This window comes from Melanotaenia boesemani, chromosome 11, assembly GCF_017639745.1.
Source record: "Melanotaenia boesemani isolate fMelBoe1 chromosome 11, fMelBoe1.pri, whole genome shotgun sequence".
Classification (NCBI taxonomy): Eukaryota; Metazoa; Chordata; class Actinopteri; order Atheriniformes; family Melanotaeniidae; genus Melanotaenia; species Melanotaenia boesemani.
The window spans coordinates 3813018-3834862 of NC_055692.1; the positions used below are offsets into that span (position 1 = coordinate 3813018).

The 21845-nt window shown below is 39.4% G+C and overlaps 1 long non-coding RNA gene across 1 annotated transcript; it reads right to left on the bottom strand.

Moving 5' to 3' along the window:
- Positions 1-6519: 6519 nt before the first annotated feature.
- On the bottom strand, positions 6520-20474 carry LOC121648334. The gene is made up of 3 exons (XR_006011954.1): positions 20353-20474; positions 10699-10703; positions 6520-6530 (listed from the first exon to the last, which is right to left on the bottom strand). It is a non-coding gene; the product is annotated as an uncharacterized LOC121648334 (long non-coding RNA).
- Between the last annotated feature and the right edge of the window lie 1371 nt (positions 20475-21845).

Sequence of the window (21845 nt, forward strand, 5' to 3'; positions counted from 1 at the left end):
CCACCAATGTATTTAGGGGCTTATCACAACTCTTTATTACTACTTTTTAAAAAAATTTAAATTTTCTCTTCTCATTCCGCTTTCTTGTTAATTTGTTATGTCCTTACTTAGTTCTAATTTGTCTTTTACGCTAGCGGTTTAAGAGACTATAAAAAGAAAAGCTACATTTTTGTACTTAAAAAACAAAAAAGCACAAGGTTATCTTATTTAAGAAACTCACAACAATGAAACAGATTAAAAAGTCTGGGCAAATCAGTGGGGATACAAAATAATTTTAGCCACGATTCAAATAGGTCAGCAGGGGTTGCCATACTCCTGAATAATTTTCCCGGGAAAATAATAAAAAGGGACACAAAGAGTCCCTTTAAAGACAAAGAGGGACCCTCTGGGTCATTGGATAATTTGTGTTTTTGAAATGAGTGAAGGTTTTCTTAACCTAGGGAATATTTATGGTTATATCAACCAGAATCAGAACAAAAAAATTACTAACAGAATTAACCGCTATTGTTAAAGACAGATCTAAAATTTATGTTAACTATGACATCTTCATTGAAGGAGATCTTAATGCAGTAATGGATGATTGGCTTGACAGATGCCCCACAAGATTTCAAAATCATCACCATAATACAGTGTTAGCTGAATTCTGTAACTCGCTCAAACTGACAGATGCTTGGCGCTATCTAAATCCAGACACTCAAATGTTCACTTGGTTTAAACCAGACGGAACAGTTAAATCTAGATTAGACTATTGGCTTATCTCCAACACTAAACCTGACTCCGAAATAAAATGTATAATCTCAGCTGCACCACTAACTGATCACTGTCTGATTAGTATTAATGTTATACCATCGAATATGGGCCAAAAAATGAAAGGATATTGGAAATTCAACTCAAATCTCCTCAATCATGATCCTTATTGTCAATAAATAAAAAGAATAAATAGTGACTCATCACTCACCAGTTTTAAGCCAAATGGGAAAATTTAAAATACAAAATACGTCGAATCTCCATCTCATTCAGCAAGGTTTTAAGTAGGAAATCCAAACAAAATGAAATGCAAATTACTAAAGAAATCTGCAATATTTGCAATAAAACTTTGTTAAATGAGGATGATAAACAAAGACTGACCGCTCTGCATTCTTCACTGGACAACATTTATACTAATAAAGCTAAAGGAGCATACATCCGTTCTCGAGCAAAATGTATAGAAGAAGGAGAAAAGAGGATGGCATACTTCTGCCGTCTAAAAAGAGGAAGACAGGAACGGAACGCGATAAAAACGTTATTACTTGACGATCGAGAATGCAATGATCCAGCTAAGCTCTCCAATGCAATTTTCCAGTTTTATAGTCGATTATATTTCTATTCACAGGTTGCTACTGAATTTTTTTTTAATCAATCAAGAAACAGATTGATTGATTGATTGATGAATGTTTTAAAAATATTTGTGATACTGAAATTAAACTGGAAGAAGTGGAAAAAAGCCCTGAATGGCCTTAAACTCGATAAATCCCCAGGGGCAGATGGTATAACGAGTAACTTTTACAAACATTTCTGGGAGGACCTAAGTGATCTTTTATTAAATATGCTAAAAGAAATATGTAATACATTCATTCTACCAACTACGATAAAACAAGGAGTCATTACTCTAATTCCCAAGCCTGATAAAATCTACAAGTTAATTGACAATCTCCGACCCATAACTCTCCTTAATAACGATTACAAACTGCTGACCCATATTTTTGCAAACAAACTTCGATTGGGGATTGAGGACATAGTTCAATCGGGCTTCATCAGTCGAACACTACTTACAAAAACTGAAAACATTTCTCGTTTCATTTACCCAGCTCAGTCACTAGCAGTTCCTAAAGAAGCAATTAAAGCGATAAACCAAGCAAACTTTAACTTCATCTATAAAAGGTAAATCACATTGTTTAAAAAAGAGCATAATGGTCCAAAATTATGAAGAAGGTGGCGTCAAGGCATTGACTTTGAATGTATTAATGGCACTATCAAAATCAACTGGCTAAGACAATTTCTAAGGCAACCAAAACAAATTTGGTTTCACATTCCCACTGAAATCTTTATGAAACTAGGCGGCATTAATTTTCTCCTTAGCTGTGATTATGACCCGAAAAGACTCCCATACAAACTCTCCTCGTTTCATCAACAAACTCTGCTTTACGGGAAAATGATTTACAAACATAATTTTAGTCCCCACAATATCCCAATGTGGAACTGCAGATATATTGTAAATAACTGAAAATCTCTGTTTGAGCATAGTTGGTTAGAAAAAGGCATTTGCTATATCTTACATCTGCTGGAATGTAATGGCAACTTGCTCTCATTTGGGGATTTTGATGCTAAATTTAAGCTCTCAGACAAATCTCAGTACAAAAAGGTTTTTATCGCTATACCTAAACAGACCCTTCTATTGAAATCTCAATTGTACAAAATTGGAGCTACCCCAAATCTTCCTTCACTTTTGGTGCAGGGGATGAACTTGTTTGAATGTAAAGTAAATAACCTCACTATTAGACATATATTTAACAAAGAACTGTTTCCAGTCTCCACATCTCGTGATTTACTCTCTAAGTTCTTTTCCAAAAAAGATATAGAATTTCTGAGATCCTTTTTCTTTAATGCTCCCGTTGCTCCAAGGGCCAAGGAAATTCATTTTAAAATCCTCAATGGAATTTATCCTTCATGTGATTTTCTTTATAGCCGTTTTGGTTTTGACTGTAATAATTGTATATTCTGTTTCAATCATACTGAAACCACAGATCACATGTTCTATGAATGTATCTTCACCAGTGCCTTTTGGGAAGACTTATTTCATTGGTTATCTAAATTTCTGCCTGTTCCTGTTCTAAAAAGAGAAAATGTTTTATTTGGTTTCATGGTTAAAAATAACTGTCACAATATGTTGATCAACTTCATAGTAATACTTGGAAAGTTTTTCATACACAAGAATAGGTTTATGAAATCCATACCCAAATTCTTTGCTTTTCACAAAGAGTTATACCAGTATTTCTATTCTCTAAGTCACACGAAAGGGAAGAATGCTGTGAATCTCTACACAACATTAGAAGCGCTACGTAAAATTATCCCCCCCTCCCTTTTTTATTTATTTATTTTATTTTTTTGTATTTATTTATTTATTTTTTTTTTTCTTTTCTTTTCAAATCTATCTCTATCTCTTGTATTTGCGCATCCCTTATGCGTCTGTTGCATTTGTATTTGACGTTGTCTGCCAGCATGTTGAACATTTATTCTGTTCTGATTGTATTCAACACACTTTGAAATAAAGTTTAAAAAAAAAAACTTCCAACTTGTCCCGCTCTCCTTCCGGCGGAAATTCCTAGAATCGCCTACACACACTTTTTTTTTTTTTTTTTTTTTTTTTTCCATGTTTTATTGAATGAACAAATATTATTGTACATATAGTAACATCATGGCAATACATTTGCATTTTTAACATGTACAGTGTGAGAAACATTTTGAATGCAATATAAATACACAAACAAATAGTAAAACAAAACAAGAAAATACTCAGAGGTCTGCTATGTGCTAAAGTTAAATTGATGATATAGTTTAATTGTTTTGGTCAACTTATTATTTTTCGAATTCATATTTTCAATAGTGTTCCAGTAATTTTTAAGATCAGTAGATTTAAAAATATAAAAGGAGGGAATTCTTTTTAGCCAGATCATTTTGTGGATAAAGTATTTTGCTAGGATAATGATCAAATTGGATATATATTTTTCACTTGAGGATAAACAAGGATTATTGATTATAAGGAGTATGTCATATTTGCTAAGAAATATTTCTTTTTTTAATTTTTGTGCTAAATATTGTTGTAAGTGGAACCAAAATGATGTAGTGTGAAAACAGTCAATAAAAACATGTTCAATGGTTTCACCTTCACAACCACAGAAAGTACATTTGTTACAGACATCAGGAAGAAATTTAGAAATATTAGCTTTCACAGGATAGTATCTATGAACAATTTTATACAGTACTTCTTTGATTTTGTTGACAATCACATACTGATATGGCAACAGAAAAATTGAAGTCCAAAGTCCATTCTCCAGTACTGTCCATCTGACTTTACATGTGGGAGTTGATACAGGATCAAACAAGTTTCTAATGAAGATGTTATTACATTTCTTATCAGTAAGAGAGATTCCATCAATCATAGGAGGGCCAACCGGTACAGTAACAAAGTGATCAGAGTGAATACTATGTGCTAAGGAGGCGATGTTAGGAGGGATCGATCTAAGCACCATATTAAATTCCTCTTCGGGTGTTTCAAACCCATATTTATCTGTGAAGGTTCTATATGATACAAATTCTCCTGATGTGTTCATAAGTTTGTTCACCGTATTAATACCTTTTAAGAACCAGCTTTTTAGAAAAAATGTTTTGTTTTTGTGTGATAAATTCATTATTCCATAAAATGCAGTTGTGGGGGGAAAAGTTATGTTTGAAGATCATGTTCCAATGTAATAAGGCCTGTTTGTGAAAGTTAGCTAATTTTATAGGTAGTCTTCCTATTGAAAAAGGGCATATCATTAAAAAGTTCAGACCACCTACAGAGTTGAAGAGATAGTTTGGGATTATATTCCACATGCTATTTGGACATTTAAGAACTCTTTTAATCCAGTTAATTTTAATTGTTTGATTGAAAGAGGTGAAATTAATTGCATTTAGTCCCCCCTCGGCTAGTGAGTTAGATAAAATCATTCTTTTCACCTTGTTTGGTTTATTTTTCCAGAGAAATTTAAAAAGAATTTTATCAAGTTGGGAGCAGGTGGAAGCAGGAATATCTAACGATGCGAATATATAAGCTGCTCTCGACATACCTTCAGCTTTGCTTAATAAAATTCTACCATGGATAGTTAGATCCCTCGCCGCCCATGAATTGAACTTACGTTTAATGGCTTCGATCAAAGGAGATATATTTAGGTTGAGTGCGTCTTTTGGATTCTTAGATATTTTTATGCCTAGGTAAGTTATAACATTTTTAATTGGGATATTCTGAATTTCTGATTCTACGTTATTCCCTAAAGAGAGAATTTCACATTTCTTTAGATTCAACTTTAACCCAGATGTTTTGGAAAATCGCGATATGGTGGCTAAAGCTTGGGGTATTTGTTCTTTATTTTGTAAAAATAAGGTTGTATCATCTGCTAACTGGGAAATTTTAATATCTTTTTCAAATAATTGAATTCCTTTGAGAGGTGTTTGTAAAATTAAATAATTAAGTATTTGGGCTGCTAGTAGGAAAACATAAGGTGAAGCTGGGCATCCTTGACGTACTCCCCTTTCTACATTAAATCTTCTGGATGTTCCGTGTATTAGTCTTATAGAACTGTTGTTGTTTTTGTAAAGAGTTTTAATTGCCCTTATAAAAAAATCTCCAAAGTTCAAGAACGCTAAAGTGTCAAAGATGAATTTATGACTAATGGTGTCAAACGCTTTTGGAAATCTAGAAAAAGAATAATAGGTTTTCCAGGAAGGAGGTGTCTGTAGTCAACTAAATCTAAGACTAATCTAATGTTATTAGAGATGTGACGTCCTGGCATGAAACCGCATTGAGCTTCATGAATAATGAAATCCAATCCATTTTTTAGCCGTTTAGCCAGTACCGAAGCAAGAATTTTATAATCATTGTTTAGTAAAGTAATGCCTCTCCAGTTGTCAATATATAATGCATCTTTATTGGGCTTTGGAATTAGGGTTATTAGACCCTGTTTCATTGAATCTGGTAGTTCCTCGTTATTCAAGGCTTCATGGTATACTGCTAGTAAGAATGTTGAAATGTCCTCCACAAATGTTTGATAAAATTCAGCGGTGAGACCATCATTCCCAGGCGGCCTACACACACTTGTTGCACGTTGAACATAGATGGGTGGAGTTTCCCAGCATGCTTTGCGCGTGTTTAATGCCCTAATAGAGTTTAAATGCGTTCAGATTTACTTAAATACAATACTTTGTAAATGCAATCAACTGCTTTATTCTGTTTTGGTGGTTGTTTGACCCAGTCACTGATTAACAGATACGGCACCGTTATTCAGAAGCTAAATAGAATTAGCGTCTCTTAGTATGTTACCTAAGTTATTCGGCAAAAGTAGGAACTAGCTAAATTTAAATAACTGGTGTTCTCTTCTATTCAAAAAGCTTAATACGTCTTTATAGTGTAACACGGGGGGGGGATGACCCGGATTGTGACCAAGGACGGGACTGCAAGGGTCCCCTGGTAGACAAAACCAATTTCTAAAATAAGGTCTAGAGCTCCCTATTATAAAATGCACAAGTTTGTTCAGGCTACTGATTGACAGAAACGAACAGTCATACAAATATAATTTCTTTATTCACATTAAATTCTTTAAAACATGCCTTTGAGCAGACGGGAATTACAAACATAAAGAAATCACTGCAAACAAAAGAAAATAAAGAAAACCAAACAATTAATGAAATAGTAATCAAACTCAAACAAAAATGAGTAAACTAAGTACAAACTTAAACTTCCTTCATCTGATTTTCTTTATGGATGTTTTGATTTTGACTGTAATAATTGTATATTCTGTTTCAATCATATTGAAACCACAGATCACATGTTCTATGAATGTATCTTCACCAGTGCCTTTTGAGTAGACTTATTTCATTGGTTATCTAAATTTCTGCCTGTTCCTGTTCTAAAAAGAGAAAATGTTTTATTTGGTTTTATAGTTAAAAATAACTGTCACAATATGTTGATCAACTCCATAGTTATACTTGGAAAGTTTTTCATACACAAGAATAGGTTTATGAAATCCACACCCAAATTCTTTGCTTTTCACAAAGAGTTATACCAGTATTTCTATTCTCTAAATCACATGAAAGGGAAGAATGCTGTGAATCTCTACACGTTAGAAGCTCTACGTATATTTACCCCCCCCCCCCATTTTTTTTTTTTTTGTTTCTTCTAATCTATCCCTATCTCTTGTATTTTCGCATCCCTTATGCAGCCAGCATGTTGAAAATTATTCCGTTCTGATTGTATTTGACAAACTTTGAAATAAAGTTTTTTTTTTTTTAAAGTGTAGGTGATTCCATCTTTCCTCCACCTCTGATTCAACTTACTGTTAGCTCACTGTTATTTATTATCACAATAAAAATATTACACACATCGGTAGCTATAAATAGTAAGAAAGGCATCAGAAAAATAAACAAGTTTGTTTTTCATTTTTATGTAAAACAGATAAGGAGTAATTAACATTTATGATCATCAGAGATTATTGTTTTGGTTATTATTGGACTCTCAAATATATTTGTAAATAAGTAAACTGATAAATGAGACTATATGTATTTCTACAAGGATGTTTTATTAAGTTCTGTCCGTTCATTTGCGTTAGTTCATGCAATAGATAAATGTCTGCAGTTTACATTCCTGACCAGTTGGTGGCGGAAATGGACCAAATTGTTACGTGCGAGCCACCGAAGGAGGAGAAGAAGAAAAGAAGGCGCAGAAGAAGAAGACCTGTTTACTGCAACGTTGTGTTTCTTGGTCAGAAATTAAATTTGATTCACGTCCTTTCAAGATATTTTCTACAATAATAATTAACACGTTAAACTACAGCTGGAGACTCCGACGTATCTTGGATACCGACGATTTTTCGTTTCTGTCCTCTGTGGAGACCAGCTCGCTGTGGAGGAAAGACGGGGCGGAAGAAGGATCGGACAAAGGCTTGGGAGAGGGAAGCCTCGCGGGGAAGGAGGTGAGAATTTTTATTCATTGATGTGTGTTTGGTTTAGTGGGTAAGAGTGGCGGCTCTGTGGGATTAGTGTGGTTTTCAGTTGTGGCGGAATTTTTCTTTAAGTCTTTAAGGGGTAAAAAAAAATGTAATGTCCGGCAGGACGTGTTGTAAGAATGGAAGAAGAGTTATTCTGTATTTACAAGCAGGGTCTTAAGTAGCCTGCTTGTAAAAAAATAAATAAATAAAATAAATAAACAAAAAAGTTATCAAATGTGACGATATTCTACGTCGGTGCGACTGATTGTCCCTCTTGGTTCTGGCATCCACACACTAAACGTCTTGTTCTAGCCCAGGGCTATTCAGTTAATTTGGATTTGGGGCCAATTCATGAAACTGAGGCAAAATAAGGGGCCGGAGAATATGAGAAATTACGGTAACAAATAAAGAAATTACATCAACATATATAGAACAGAAATACATTTTATTTTGTAAATGCAGAACAATATATGCACATAAGTCCACACATGGACTGTTACTATAATAACTTTTGTCCGTTTTGAACATAAATCAAGACACCTTAACAATCAGTCTCTGTCAGCCGTATCACACATATTTAAGATAGCACTCGTTTAAGTGACAGCTAACATCAAATTAATCTCCACCAACAAAAACAAAACCAAAATGCATTGTATGGTACAGAAAAGAATTATAACAATACAACAGTGCTTGACATTTTTTCAGTATTTAATCAAAGCAATGTATTTCAAATTCCACCCTGTTTATTTGAGCATATCAGTTGTTTATATATTCATCCATTTAACTGCCAACTAAAATTCCAAGTGCATCAACAAATACAAAACAAAACTGCAAAGTATGCTTATAGTTATAACAAAGTTCCAGTGCATGGCACATTTTCAAGGCAAAACATTCCAAAATGCTTTCAACAATGATCACCTCACCCGTTTAAGCCTTGCTAACTTAAAAAAAAATTACTAAGTCCCTTAGTCACCCTCTTTTCATTTTTTTTCCTTATCTGCCTATACTAAAATTGCATCAGATACCTCAATCTTCAGTTCTGTTGAGCCATACTATATCAAGAAAAACATTAAGTATAAGGTGAATAACATGTGAATTGCATCATAGTGATAAAAACAAAACATCAATCCTCATTACTTGCTCAACTTACATCTCTGTTATCTTGCATGTTGTCAGCATTTCCCATCTAATGAGAGAAATGGCATTTTTTTGACTTAGCAAGTGCAGTAAAGTCAGGTGTATATGTTGTCTGGGCAATGCGCAAGCAGTGTTGCAGATGCTGGTCAGTGAGGGATATGATAATGTAACGAAGATGGCGCCGGTGTACGTGGCTGCTCGTCTGTTGCTCTCCCTTTGGTTTAAGTTTTTGCTGATTTTATGCTTGGGCTCGCTTCTTTCGGAATCTCTGCTGATGTATGATCGTCAGTTTCTTCTGGAACTTCAGTATAATGCTGGAGTTCCATCAACAGTCTGCTACAGCCATCATACAACTCTCCCCCCGTTGCTATCGGGCATTCCGGCTCACCTGTTCAGGGCGTCAGCCCTCCTCCTGCGGCAGAGACGCTCCCGCAAACGCGGCAAACGCAGTGGTCATCTGGTGAGGCTTAAGACATCCCTGGCTCGCTTCTCCTCGCTTCTCCAACTGGGATCTGGATCATATGCGGTGCCCTGGCGTTCCCTGGATCCTCCTGATGTCTGCCTTGTACTTGTCGCTGGCTTTGTGGGCCAACCCCGCCGCTCCTCTTCTCCTCGACTCCGTCGGCGCGGGGTGAATCCCGGGAATCTGAGGATTTGCCGTGCAGCTGATCATGCTGTGTTAGCCTGCTTGGCTAGGTCGGCTAACCCCGTCACCACACTCCACCTCGGTCTGCTCAACATCCGTTCTCTTACAAACAAGGGGGATCTCATCCAGGATCTCATCTCGGACTGTAAGTTGGATTTTCTCTGTTTAACTGAAACATGGCAACAGCCCAACGACTTTATTCATCTAAACTCATCCGCTCCACCTGAGTTTGTTTCCATGTGTAAACCTCGCGGCTCCGGTAGGGGGGGTGGTCTCGCGATGATTCACCGCCAGCAGTGGAAAGTAAAGCCACTTGAGGCTCTGGCGCTTAATTCATTTGAATACATGGCCTTACAACTCTCTGGTTAATCTCCTATTATTCTATGTATTGTGTACCGACCACCTAAACCCAACAAGGACTTTTTGAATGACTTTGCTGCTCTTCTGGCCCATCTATTCTCACTCTCTCCAAATCTGATAATACTTCAACATTCATGGGGACAAGGACAATAATCCTCTTTCCAGAGACTTTGGTTCCTGTCTAAACAGTTTTGGACTGCACCAATATATAAATTTCTCTACTCACTCCAAAAATCATATTCTGGACTTGGTTTGCTGCTCTGGTGTAATTCCCACAGATTCTATAGCCCATCACATTCCCTTCTGCGATCACAAATTAATCTCCTTTAAAATAAGTGTGTCTCTTTATAAAACCCACCCTCCCCGTTTAATTTCCTTCAGGAAAATTAAGGATATCAATCTTGACACACTGTCTTCTGCCATAAATAACCTCCCAACTCCCTGCAATGCTTCCACTCCTGATAATTTAGTTTCTCAATACAATGACAACCTCAAGAACCTTCTAAACATCTTTGCTCCACTGAAACACAGATGTGTCTCCTTCTCCCGCTCTGCTCCATGGTTCACTCCCACCCTGCGCCAACTTAAAGCCAAAGGACGCCGGCTCGAACGCCTTTCCAAGAAAACTGGACTCACCATTCACAAGGACATGTACAATAGCCACTTTCTTCTGTATAAGGACTGTATTGCTTCAGCAAAATCCACATACTATTCTGGTTTAATCTGCTCTAATGAAGGAAATTCCAAATCTCTCTTTTCACTGTTCAATAATATCACCAAACCTCCGGACATGTTCCCTCCTCATCTTTACTCAACTGACGTCTGCAGTTCCCTTTTGTCCTTCTTTACCTCAAAAATCTCTAACATACATCAACAGCTTGCCACTGGAGGAGCTGCTGTCTCCATCACAGACCCTCTACCTCCATTTCTTTCTATCCCACACCCGTTCTGAGATTTCACTCTTCCATCCCCATCTGATATTTCTGAACTGATTCAGAAATCCAAACCTTCCACCTGCCTGCTCGACCCTCTCCCTACAGTCCTAGTCAAAGCTTGTCCCCCTTCATTGGTTCCTGACATCACTGCCGTCATTCATTCCTCCCTCAACACCGGATATGTTCCACTAGCCTTCAAGACTGCTGCTGTCACTCCGATCATCAAAAAACCTGGTGCTGATCCATCTGACTTCAATAACCTTCGTCCCATTTCTAATCTTCCCTTCATCTCCAAAATTGTGGAAAAGGTTGTCGCCTCTCAGCTCCACAAACACCTCACTAACAATAACTTTTACGAACAATTCCAGTCTGGCTTCCGTCCTTTTCACAGCACAGAATCTGCTCTGCTAAAAATCACCAACAACCTGCTGATGGCGGCTGACTCCTGTCTTCTCACAATCCTCATCCTCTTAGATCTCAGTGCAGCATTTGACACCATCTCACACAACATCCTCCTCAATAGACTGGCAACCCTTGGTGTTTCTCATACTCCTCTCACTTGGTTCTCCTCCTATCTCTCTAACTGCACACAGTTTATTCAACTCAAGACCCACACTTCAGAGTCACTCCCTGTCTCGGCCGGTGTACCCCAGGGATCAGTCCTGGGCCCCCTTCTGTTCATCACATATCTTCTCCCCCTTGGCTACATTTTCCGTAAACATAATATCAACTTCCACTCCTATGCAGACGACACCCTGCTCTACATCTCCTCCAAACCACACTCCTCTCTTCCTCCTTCATCTCTCTCCGACTGCCTCCAGGAAATTAAAGCATGGTTCTCCTCCAATTTTCTCAAACTCAATAGCAGTAAAACTGAAGTTCTACTTGTTGGCACGCCCTCCACTCTAACCAAGTCTCACAGTTTCTCTATCAACATTGACAGTTCTACCATTTTCTCCTCCCCTCAGGTCAAGAGTCTCGGCGTCATTCTCGACAGCACCCTATCATTTCAAGCCCACATCAATAGCATTACTCGGTCTGCCTACTTCCACCTTCGTAATATCAATCGTCTACGCTCTTCACTCACTCCACATGCTGCTGCAATCCTTATCCATAGTCTTGTCACATCCCGCATCGACTACTGTAACTCACTCCTCTTCGGTCTTCCCAATAAATCACTTCAGAAACTGCAGCTTCTCCAGAACTCTGCTGCTCGTATCCTGACTCGCACCTCTTCCTTTCAACATATTTCCCCTGTCCTTCAACAACTCCACTGGCTCCCAATAAAATACAGAATTAACTATAAGTTACTGGTCCTCACTTTCAAAGGTATTCACCATCTGGCCCCTCCTTATCTGTCTGATCTCCTCCATATTGCCACTCCCTCCCGTGCTCTCAGGTCATCCTCCTCCATTCACCTTACTGTTCCCTCTGCCCGTCTCTCTACCATGGGGAGCAGAGCCTTCAGTCACTCTGCTCCCCAGCTCTGGAACTCACTTCCATCCGAGATTAGGAACATCAACTCCCTTCCATCATTCACATCTGCACTCAAAACCCACCTGTTTAAACTGGCATACTCCCTATAACCCATGTATACTGACTGTTTTGTGTAATTTTTATATCAATGTCCGTTATCTCTTTTAACTCTTACGTAATTTATGTTTTTATTGTCTTTTTATTTATTTTTTATTTTTGTGTACGGTGACCTTGGGTGTTTGAAAGGCGCCAAGAAATAAAATGCATTATTATTATTATTATATGCGATTGTGTGTTTTAATGGCATTCATGTGTGAGAATGACGACTCACAAGTGTATGTTGAGCCAAACATTGTCAGAAGAAAAAGTGCAAGACCCCTTGAGTGTGGAAATTTCTCTCGGCTGACCACATGGGTCCAGAATTTTTCATAACCTGCCTGCTGTCACAAGTCATCTGATGACTGAATAAGTTCCAGTTGTAAAAAACCCTCATCCAATGATGGAACCAGCTCCTTTCCTTTCAATGCAAATTCTGACTCAACATTCACACAAAAAGGGTCCTTAACAAATCTCATGACTTCATTGGAGATGCTGAAATCATCAAACCTGGTGGCAAAGTTGTTTGTCAATGATTCAATAAAGCCTGACATCATCTTGGTGATTTGTAGGCCAGATCCCCTTAATGTGGGGAAGTGGAGCATCTTCCCAGGACAAAGATCAGTAGAGAAGAGTGAGAGCTTTCTTAGAAAAGCATGAAGTTTCTCCACAAGTTCTGAAACTGTTTTATCTCTGCCCTGCAACTCCATGTTGAGCTGGTTCAAATGATGGAAAATATCACTCAAAAAGCAGTGACATTAAACTAATCATTTTCCATTAGAGACAGAAACTTGCCAGCTTTTTTTTTTAGTTTTGAAGACCGAAGGAACACCAGAATCTCATTTCTTAGTTCACAAAAACGTTTCAATGAGTTTCCTTTGCTAAGCCATCTAATGTCATTATGAATGAGCAAATCTTTGTATTCAGCAGACATGTCAGTCAACAGCTTTCGGAAAAAGCGGTGTTGCAAACTGGAGGTGCAACGGATAAAGTTTATAATTGACATGACAGAGTCCATGGTCTCTTTAAACTCACAGCTGAGTTTGGCACACAGGAGGCTTTGGTGGACGAGGCAATGCAGCGACCTCATTTGGGGAGCCATGGCTGCCATCCTCGCGGCGAGCCCCTGAGCCCTGCCGACCATCGAGGGCGCACCATCCATCACCAGCATGTTGCTGCGTGCCAAATCCAAGTTGTTCTTCTCAAAGAATGCAGCAATTTTGGTGAATAAAATGAAACTGGTGGTCTGCCCCTCCAGGGGAATTAGACCAAGCAGATCCTTGCGAAAACATTTTCTATCAAAAAAATTGCCCCCCAAAGACATCACATCAGCCTTCCTCAGCTTGTCCAAAAGGAACTCGAAAAGGTCCGATGCAAGGTACTCGACTTTCCTTAAATTTGAGGTGTCAGATATTGGAATTTGTTTGATTGAATCAATAACGTTTTTTCGTGTTTTCTCATCTGTTACCACCTCATCAGTGGATGCCAGCATACACTCCTTGACTGTCTCCGAGTCTGTAAACGGCTTTTTCTTTTGTTGCCAATATCCATGCTACTCGTAACGATGCCGCTGTTGCTCTCTCTTGATCTGTACAAGCCCGGAACAATATCCGGCGTCTTTGCTCATAACAAAATGTAAGCCCCGATATTTTCTGCCTCCGAGCGGTAGAATCCAGTGAAAAAGTAGCGTTAAAGTTAGCATGCGTTGTGTTGAAATGTCTTCTCAAATTATACTCTTTACACACGGTGAGCCACTCGTTGCAGATTAAGCACACAATATTTGCATCGACAGCGATGAACGCGTATTTCTCTGTCCATTCATCATTAAACTGCCTGTTCTCTGAATCAACTTTTGTTTTTTTTAAGGTAGAGAAAGACATTTTGTGTTGTTAGCCAACCTTTATGCTTAAATTAAAAACAAGTCAGGGCAGTCAGAGCTTTGAATTGCGAATGACAATTTCTGATTGGTCTTTTGCCGTCCCCCACAAATATATATCCGGCTAAAACAGGTATATTCTAACTGCTTTTATGCACGATTGTATGTACAATTAGTCATAGGCATGCATTACAGGAGACTATCCATATGTAATAATTACAGAACACTCTAAGGGCCAGTATAAAATTGTTCAGGGGCTGGACCAGGCACGGGGGCCGCCAATTGAATAGCCCGGTTCTAGTCCGTTTCCAATATAAACTAATACAGATCGGTCAGTAGTCTAGATTTATTTAAAAAAATAACCAACACAAGCAAAGCGCTCGGAGGCGAAACAGCTGAGAGGAAGAGGAATGTGGTGGTGCAAAATAGACTTGGAGGACAGGGGGAGCAGAGAGGGGCCTTATTTAAAAACAAATAAATAAATAAAAGGCACTTCAGGATGAGAGAACTGTGATTTCAAAATCTTCACTGGCAGCAGCAACAGACTGGTTGATAACCGCTGTGATACGAGTGAGACGGCTGGTGAGGAGCTACAGATTTATATTAAACATGACATGATGATCACTAGTAGATGTAATAATGACTCTGGTACGACTTACTGTCAAAACTTGTTGCCATGGTTTGTTGCACTGCTGTTATATCTGCTGTTAGCTGAAACATAAAGCTACTGGTTATTCCAACCCTGGATAGAAAGTAGGTTGGGATTTCCTGCTGTCATAGATAACATATCAGTTAATATGTTTCCACCGGGACAGTTCATGGTGGTCTGGGTCTTAAGTGTCTGGCCTACTTGTTGAAAAATAAACATAAAATAAAAATAAAAAAATTCACGATGCTCTACATCGGTGCGACTGATTATCCCGCCTGGTTCTGGCATCCGCACACAGACTAAATTACTTGTTTTAGTCCGTTTTCACTATAAACTAATGCAGATTGGTCAGTAGTCTAATCCAGATTTTTTAAAGAAAGATTAATCAGCACGAGCAAAACGCGTGGAGGCGGAACAGCTGTGAGGAAGAGGAATGAGGTGGTGCAAATGGACTCAGAGGAAAGAGGGAGCAGAGAGGGGCCTTAGTTAATAAAAGGATTAAACAAGCACTTCAGGATGGGAGAACTGATTTCAAAGTCTCCACCAGCAGCAGCAACAGACTGGTTGAAAACTGCTATGATACAGGTGAGACGGCTGGTGAGGAGCTGCAGATTTATATTAAACATGACATGATGATCACTAGTTGATATTCTTCATCACTCATTTTATATAGCTATAACTATCTAAATCTAACTTCATCAGTGTGTTTTTATCTGGTTGTAAATGATGTGATGGCACATTTCTATGCTTGTTGGTTAAATGTTGATATCTGAGGTTTTAATTAACTCCATATGTAGTGTGTGTTAGTAGATGTGTTTTACATGGTAAAGACGTGGCTTATTTTACTGCATGAAATATTTTGTGGGTGCTGCTGAGCCAAATGTACCTCCACAGGTGGCCTGCTGCATGATGAGTTTTGGAACCCCTTCTAAAGTTGGACAATCTCTTATCTGTCTGGTTTGAGTGACTTTTTCATTTTTTTAATTTTAGATACGTCACATCAGGTGAAGCTGCTGTGTACCACTTCATGTTTTACTTTAGTAGCAAATATTGGGTTTGGTGTATTATATGTACTACAGTAAACTGGCATCTTGCTGACACAATGTTGTTTATCTCAACATAATACCATCATTAATAAAAGAGTCCTGTTTTGACTGTTGTATTGAACCATTTGATGAGGGTAGAGAAGAGGAAAAACAATGGACTAGTGGTTTGTAGTTTTATGTGAATGTTGTTTCTCATAAAATGAGCTTTGTTGATTACTTAGACCATATGTGTGCATGCAGTATATGAGTTGGATTAACTTGAGTGAGTGTAGGACTCCTGGCCTGACTTTGTGTCCCACTTCAGCCCTGTTCTGTAAACAGTTACTTCTGTTCCCTCTCGCTTCCCTCCCCCTTAACTATCTCATCCCACAGACCCTCCTTAACCCCACACACATTCAAAGCATCATCTTTAGTCAGTAATCACAGAACATTTAAACAGGTAAACATGAACAGGAACATTACTGCAGCATTGCTACAACACACTCTTAAAATGATGAGAGAAATAATTGTCTGCTTTAGGTTTTGGGTTAGGTGTCTGTCAGGTTGGGCTGCTTATTGTTGAATCTGTGAGACTGTAGAAATGTGAGATCAGGGTTTCCCACACATAGACCAATGTGTGGCGCAGCACAACAGAATCAGCTCAAAGCACAACAGATTCCACCTCTCCCCCCAAAATGATTTGGGAAAAAAAAGGTTTCTTTTATTCATAGCATTGTCTCCCCATTATTCTCGATCGCGCACACACACAGAGAGATGGTGTTTCTTCAGTTCCAAATGGGGGGGCACATGAAACATATAGCATGCACGGTAAACACAGGGCACATCTACATGATACGTATGAGTAAACTAGTAGCCGCGAGTGAAAACACACTTCGTGAGTAGGGCTGCAACTAATGACTATTCTGATGGTTGATTAGTCACAGACTATTAAAATGACTAGTTGACCAATCGGGTTATGTATCTCATGATTATTATAAATGGCTTTTATTTCACTTTCAGCTTTTAAATCTTGCATGAGGTTGTTATGTAAGTCCGACGTGCCTCCTCTTTAAGTGTTCGAGCATTGCAGACGTATTTCCGTGGTACACAAGGTCCACTTTACAAATCTCACATGGATTTAATTTATTTTATAAGTTTAACTTGAAGTTATCCCAGACTTTTGACGTCCTCTGCTGCCATTTTGCTCCCTAGTCCACCGCCATATTTTTCCCTTGGTGGCATTTATTGTGCATGTGCAACTCTCCGCAGAGATTAAAGAAAAAAGAAGACTAGTTCTCACTCTGTATTTTTTTCCCCCTCTTTGCTCATTTGCATTGTGCAACTCTCAACAGAGATAGGATTAAAAGATGTCTCAGTGTTTTTTTTTTTGTTTTTTTTTTGCCCACAATAGTCGACGGCTAAATATGTTGTCGACTATTTTTATTGTCAACAACGTTGACTAATCGTTGCAGCCCTAATCGTGAGGAAGCATTTCTGCACTGCAAGGGAATAACACAGTATGTGCAAGCAGAGAATCGCTCTCCTGAGAGCCCATCAATTCACTGTGGACACATGTGGCTCAATGTCCTCATGGTGGTGACCAAAGCACTCTCAGTTCTGTCACTGAATTCTCGACTAAATGGTCCTCACTAACTCAACTGCTGGAATTATGAGACTCAGGAGGTGGAGACTGTGGGTAACTTGACTTATCCTCTCATTGCTCGGTTTCTGGCTGACAACAGAGCTAATGTCATTAAGAACTTTTGTCAACACATGTAAATAAATAATGCTGAGATTTGCCATATATGTAAATTGCGATTCTGTTGAGTTCTTGGGAAGCTAGACCACATTAGACCAGCTCCTGATAAAAAAAAAACTTGATTTTCAGATCTGGACTGAAACTATGGGGGGACCGCACTCCTCAGCCTCCCTGGTAAGGTCTATTCACGGGTGCTAGAGAAAAGGGTCCATCGGATAGTCGAACCTCGGATTGAGGTGGAGCAGTGTGGTTTTCGTCCCGGTCATGGAACAGTGGACCAGCTCTATACTCTCTTCATGGTCTTGGGGGGGCATGGGAGTTCGCTGAACCAGTCTGCATGTGCTTTGTGGACTTGGAGAAGGTATAGAATAGAAATACTTTATTAATCCCTTTGGAGAGTCCTCAGGGAAATTTGGGTAAAATTTGTTCGACCGTGCCCGCTGGGGATTCCTGTGGGGGGTACTCCGGGTGTATGGAGTGCTGGACCCCCTTGTACAAGCTGTCCGGTGCCTGTACGACCGGTGTCAGAGCTTGGTCCGCATCGCCGACAGTTTCCAGTGAGGGTTGGACTCCACCAAGACTGCCCTTTGTCACAGATTCTGTTCATAACTTTAATGGACAGAATTTCTAGGTGCAGTTGAGGGGATCAGGTTTGGTGGTCTCAGGATTGGGTCTCTGCTCTTTGTGGATGACGTGGTTCTGTAGGCTTCATCGGGTCGTGATCATCAGCTCTCACTGGAGCGATTCACAGCCGAGTGTGAAGGGGCTGGGATGAGAATCAGCACCTCCAAGTCCAAGATCATGGTCCTCAGCCGGAAAAGAGTGGAGTGCTCTCTCCGGGTCGGCAATGAGGTCCTTCCCCAAGTGGAGGAGTTCATGTATCTCGGGGTCTTGTTCACGAGTGAGGGAAGAATGGAGTGGGAGATCGACAGGCGGATTGGTGCAGCTTCTGCAGTGATGTGGACTCTGCATCTGTCTGTTGTGGTGAAGAGGGAGCTGAGCCAAAAGGCAAAGCTCTCGATTTACCGGTCGATCTTCGTTCCTACCCTCACCTATGGTCACGAGCTGTGGGTAGTGACCGAAAGAACAAGACTGCGAATACAAGCGGCTGAAATGAGTTTTCTCTGCAGGGTGGCTGGGCTCTCTCTTAGAGATAGGGTGAGAAGCTCTGTGATCCAGGAGGGGCTCAGAGTAGAGCCGCTGCACCTCCACATCGAGAGGAGCCAGATGAGGTGACTCAGGCATCTGGTCAGGATGCCTCCGGGACACCTCCCTGGTGAGGTGTTCCGGGCATGTCCCACCGGAAAGAGGCCCCGGGGCAGACCCAGGACACGCTGGACGGACTACATCTCTCATCTGGCCTGGGAACGCCTCGGGATCCCACCGGATGAGCTGGTGAATGTGGCCGGGGAGAGGGAAGTCTGGGTTTCCCTGCTTAGGCACCTACCCCACGACCCGACTCCGGTAGACAATCGATGGATGGATGAATGTATGTCCATTATTCAGTAGATGTAAATAAAAACATACCACTGAACCTCTTTATGGACTGAGCTTAACTAAGGTGAGCATAAATGTATTGTCTGGAAATAAATGTTTCCACAATACATAATAAATAAACAGCATGTTCTGCAATTGCATTCAGAAAATTCAAGCAAGTCAAATTAAGTTCACTTGTAAATAATTTGTGTAGTGTACAGTCAGCGAGTTCTATGATGGATCAAATTGTGTTGTGCTGTTATCGCGATGTAGGTAAATTTTCAAAATATTGTGCAGCCCTAGCATGGAGATAGTTTTAAGGTGTGACTTTGAAGACGCTCTAAAGGGATGAGGTGGGAATTTTTCTGCTGCATGATCTTTATCTTTCTTTTTCATTCCAGCGTTTCCTGCAGATGTGCAGCAGCTGATTCCAGAGGGGTTTCCTTGTAAATGAAGTCTGGACCTAGAGTCCCATCTCAAAAAAAGTGGAACCAGAGGAACTATGACCCAGTCAGTATGGACAGCGGTTGATGATGGGATGGTTAAGAGTGTCACCAGTCTACCAATGATGGTGGCTCCTCTGAAGAGTGAAGATGATGATAAAGAATATCAGCCATGGTCATATACAGCCCATCTCCATCAAACCAAAACTGAGGGCAACACAGAGGTAGAGACTCCAACCACCAACCCAGCTAAACAGATTAAATCAGAAAGTGTTGAAGAGGACTGTGGAGCACCAGAAATGACCAGTAATCAAGACCCAAACATTAATTTACAACCAAATAGTGACAGAAAGGCTTCAGGCTTTTCTGAGATACATTTGTCACATTTTGGACCTGAAATGGAAGGTGATAAAAGCTGGAATGACAACAAGGCACATGGATCAGGTGTAAATAGCGATGGAGAGTCTAACACGGCCAGAAAATCACTTAGCAGCTCTGAATGTGGTGAAGAATTTCACGACCAACGATCTCTCCAGAGACACTTAACAAAAAGGTCTTTCAGCTGTTTGAACAGAAATAAATGTTTTAGATCGACACACAATGTAAATATCCAGGAAAGAGTCTATACAGGGGAAAAGACAGTTCGATGTGATGTTTGTGGAAAAATATTCAGTCATACAACACATCTCAGTATACACATGAGAATCCACACAGGAGAAAAACCATTCAGCTGTGACGAATGTGGACATAGATTTAGTTATAAGACAAGCTTAAAACAACACATAAGAATCCACACAGGAGACAAACCATTCAGCTGTGATGAATGTGGACATAGATTTAGTTATAAGACAAGCTTAAAACAACACATGAGAATCCACACAGGAGACAAACCATTCAGCTGTGATGAATGTGGACATAGATTCAGACACAAGACAGGCTTAAACCAACACATGAAAATTCACACAGGAGACAAACCATTCAGCTGTGATGAATGTGGACATAGATTTAGTCACAAGGCAAACTTAAATCAACACATGAGAATCCACTCAGGAGACAAACCATTCAGCTGTGATGAATGTGGACATAGATTTAGTGACAAGAAATGCTTAACCCAACACATGAGAATCCACACAGGAGACAAACCATTTTGCTGTGATATATGCAGACAAAGATTTAGTCAAAAGGCACACTTAACCCAACACATGAAAATTCACACAGGAGACAGACCATTCTGCTGTGATGAATGTGGACATAGATTTAGTCAGAAGACAAGCTTAACCCAACACATGAGAATCCACACAGGAGACAAACCATTTAGCTGTGATAACTGTGGACATAGATTTAGTCAAAAGACAAACTTAACCCAACACATGAAAATTCACACAGGAGACAAACCATTCAGCTGTGATCAATGTGGACGTAGATTTAGTAAAAAGACAAACTTAACCCAACACATGAGAATCCACACAGGAGACAAACCATTCAGCTGTGATGAATGTGGACGTAGATTTAGTGAAAAGAAAAGCTTAACCCTACACATGAGAATCCACACAGGAGACAGACTATTTACAGTGTAGATATGTGCTGGTTAGAATCTCTTCAGGGGGGTATTCCATGAAAATCATGCAAGGCAAGTTTATTTGTATAGCGCATTTCATATACAAGACAATTTAAAGTGCTTAATATAAAATATTAAAAGCATTACAGCAGGGTGCAGGAAGCAATAACGTGCATTATAAAACAAACTTTAAAAGAATTTTAAAACAGAAGGAAAAAAGTTAAAATTTACGGAAGCGTGGAGCTGTCACCCAAATAAAAAAAATCGGACCTTATCATGTTATAATGTGATATGTTTATTGTAAAAACGTAAAACGTATCACGTTATAACGTGATACTTTATTGTAAAAACGTGAAACCTATCACGTTATAACGAAGTTTATTATAAGAACACAGCCAGTACTGTGTGCAGATGTTGTTACGACCTATATTGGAGCAAAATACATTTTATGGAAAATATACTCATCAAGCAGAAACATTTCAGTTCTTTTTGACAATGATTTATTGTTCTACTCTGGTTTATTGTTGTACAGAAATGTGGGACAGCTATGAGAAACACGTAGGTCACCTGCCTGCACAGTGAGACGGTGCGTGCCTGTGTCTGAGTGGCAATAGAGTGTGTTCGCTGCTTT